We start from the raw sequence: 3505 nt of genomic DNA on the forward strand, positions 1-3505 counted from the left end.
CAACTGATGGTGGCCAGCAAGGAAAGCAACTGGTGCTGCCATGGAAACTTGTGGCCTTAAAACGGTTTCTTGAAGGCACTTGTTCCTTCTCCCAGGCAAATGTCAAGGGGCTGCAGGAGAAGCCCCAGTGGAGGGGATCTGATGGGAAAGGCTCAGCCCTTGGTGGGACCTCACCTGGGGGGTGCTGGAGAAGCCTTCCAGCACCATGTCCTTGGTCTGGCCCGGCACCAGCTCCATCTGCGGCGGTTGCAGCTTGAACACGGGGCTGGCAGGTTTGGGCATCTGGGAAGTGCTTTTGCCCTTGGTGGTACCGAGGGCACGACGCTGCTGAACGATGCTGAACCCTTCTGTGGTCCAGAACAGCTGATGGGTGTGTCGCCCTTTGTTTGTTATTTTGAACTGGTAACAGCAGGGAGTGAGGCTGGAAGAGAAGCAGAGGTGGCATCAGCAGCACCCTGATGGAGCTCCCTGACTGCACACTCAGCTATAAAACCTCCACCAAAAAGGCCACTCGAGCTCAAAGCTTCAGCCAGGCCTTGGCTGGCCTGAAGTTCATCAGCACCCAGCAGCTGCTCTCTGTGTGTACAGCCAGGAAAAGCTTCATTGTCATGGTTTGAGGCCCCTAAAAATCTAATTTCCAAGTCCAAGCCCCCCTCCCACAACTCACTCCAGTGTGAGAGGGGTTTTCCAGACACAACACAAGACTCAATATGGGGGGAAGGGAATTATACTACAATTATTACACAAATAAATATTATAATACATTATATACACAATCCTAACTATCTCTCCTATGGTAAAGCAATACTTACATTGGATCAAATCTCTTTTCCCTCCACTAAAAGTCCAGAAGGGAAGAAGGAAAGATCTTTTCCACTTTCAGGGCAGCAGTGTCTCTCCTCTCCAATGCAGCAGTCGCAGCTGGAGTTGTTGTAGCTGGACCTCTCTCCATTACACACAAGGGGGTCTCCCCTCACCCCTTTCAGCCCTTTGGCTCCAAACAAAGGTCTCTCTCCCATGGGCTGCAAAGCAGGGACAAAACTCACCTCACTATGTCATATCACAGAGTGCAGGGGCATTTTCGTGAAAGTCCCTTCCTCGGGGGATTTAAGCTCCCCCTGAATCAGAACATTTAGGGCAGCTTTCAGTTCGGTCTTTGCCCTAAGCATCCTATCAGAGCTCCTTTGCTCTGTCTCAAAACTGCAGGGTACAGAGACTCATCTGGTGATCTGGGCACCACTTGCCTTCCTGCTGGGGCTCCTGCCCTGGCACCCATGCTATCCCCCTCAACCCCCCAGCTCTTAGAGAGCATCCGACCCTCATCGCTCCCAACAGATCATCTTTTGCCTGAATGGTGTAGCTGGGTTTGTTGTTTTAGGAAGAGGAATGCACTGTGGGAACACGGGATCAACAGAAGTTTCCCCAGTATGAAGATGGCAGCAAGACCAGGTCTAGCTACTGAGGGAGGGGAGTGATAAGAAGAGATGACTGGCTAGACAGAAAACAAAATGAATGTTCAATGGAAATTGATTCCCTCATGTAAAGAAACACTAACTGCAGGCTAGTCTGGAGCCATTATTTTATTCTCAATAAATCTGAGCATGGCCAGGAAACAAATTGTTCCTGGAAAAGTTATTGGTTTTTTTGAAAGGCACGGATTACGTGGCTGGCAAGGCGCAGGTCTGCTGCCAGCAGCTCCACACAAACACAGGAGGGATGGCATGGGGGGAACTCGCTCTGAAACAGACTCTTAACAAATGACGTGTGCAAGCTTAGTATGAAACGGTTTATGTTGGGGACAGCAACAGATGATGAAAGCCTGGAGAAGCTCTGGGTAGATGCAGAATTTGTGGCTCTGGGAACACCCAACTCATTGGAGCTGTTCCCTGGGTCCCATCTCAGCTCACTGGGTGGTAGCTCTGAGCTGACACCACCAGCAACAACCTCAAACCAGGCCTGCAGGCACAGATGGGAAGGGGGCAGAGGATGATAACACCAGTCACACCTCTGTTTTGTAGCCAGTTTGTGGCTGCACAGAGCACAGGACATGTGGACTAGCACCCACCTCCCTGCAATGCCCCTGCTTGTGCGGATGGCTGGTGGGTGCATATTTAACCCCTCGAAATCTATCCTAAATGCCTAAGGTGGGATTAACCTGCTCTTTCTACCCCAAAATTTGGGTATTGGGAGCACTGTGGACCCTCTTTGGAACCAGGGAAAAGAACAGGCACATTGAGGAGACTATTCTTCCCATCCCAAGAGCTGTCCAGCACAAGGCAAACAGCACTTTGAAAAGGCTTCTTTTTCTCCTGTTTACAAGAATGTTTCAGACAAAGCCATTAGGATGAGTGAAGCCCCTCCTGCAAGCTCAGCTCTATGAATTCACACTCCCAGTGTATCCCACCCAACCTCCCTCAGCAGACTTTTCCTGTCCTTTTTGGAGCTGGTCCTGCAGCCACCTTTGCTGGTCTGTGCCTCAGGTTTCCGCTGTGGAGGAGAGAAGGGAGCAGGCAGAACAAACGAGGGAAGAGCCACTGTGTCTAATAAAGCCCAGCCCTGCAGGGGAGCTGGGGAAGAACAATTGGAGGGGTATCACAGGGCAGAGAAATTCTGCTGCTCCTCCCGGATTCCTGGGCAGAGGGAAAATAAAACCACACCATTCATTTAGTCGAGGAGCTGCCAGGAAGCCACTGCCAAGGTTTTTGCGCTGCTGTGAGATGATGCTCCATAGGGAATGGAAAAGCAAGCAACGTTATTGCAGAGAGAAATATGTTTATACTGGTAATGTAGCGTTTTCCAGCCAGAGGCTGCCGGGACCTGCTGCTTTCCTCCGAATCCTTACTTGATAAAGTGAGGAAATAAAAGTATCACAACTAAAGACAATTCAGCGACAATTTAGCAACTGGCTTCCACTTTGGTGGCTTTTGGGGGTATCTAAAAACTCTCAACTGGCCATCACATGTTTCTAAAGGAATCAGAGCTGGGACCTTGTGCACTGAAGAAGATCCAGCCTGAAGGACTGCAGCAAAACTGCTCCTTGCTGAGCCCATGGGAGAAGCGGGAGCTGAGAGAGATCCTACCTGAAGTGGGGCTTAAAGTTGAGCTCCCGAGAGAAAGGTTTGTCAGTGACAATTATGGTACCAACGCCCACAGCCTGCACAGGGATGATGTTCACTTCACTGTTCTCAATGAACAGCTTCACCTTGTCCTCACATTTCCCCGTGTCATCGAGGTTTGCTGTGACAGTCAGAGACACCTCGCTCTCGGGGGGGATCACTCCCTTACTGGGTTCAATCCTCCAGCGTGAGCACGTGCCAGCCTGTAAGACAAACCAAGCACGAACTTGGGATGGAAACCATGGACCCTGGTCTGCTGTGGGGTGCAGGAAATGGAAGGACTAAAGAGAGGAGAGTAAAAACCATAAAGGTTTAATTACCCTAGATCTAAGTGTCTGGCAACAGCAACTCTCCAAGAGCTTATACAACCTGTATTTTACCCTCCTTTA

Source organism: Lepidothrix coronata, unplaced genomic scaffold (genome assembly GCF_001604755.1).
Source record: "Lepidothrix coronata isolate B3197 unplaced genomic scaffold, Lepidothrix_coronata-1.0 Scaffold110, whole genome shotgun sequence".
NCBI lineage: Eukaryota > Metazoa > Chordata > Aves > Passeriformes > Pipridae > Lepidothrix > Lepidothrix coronata.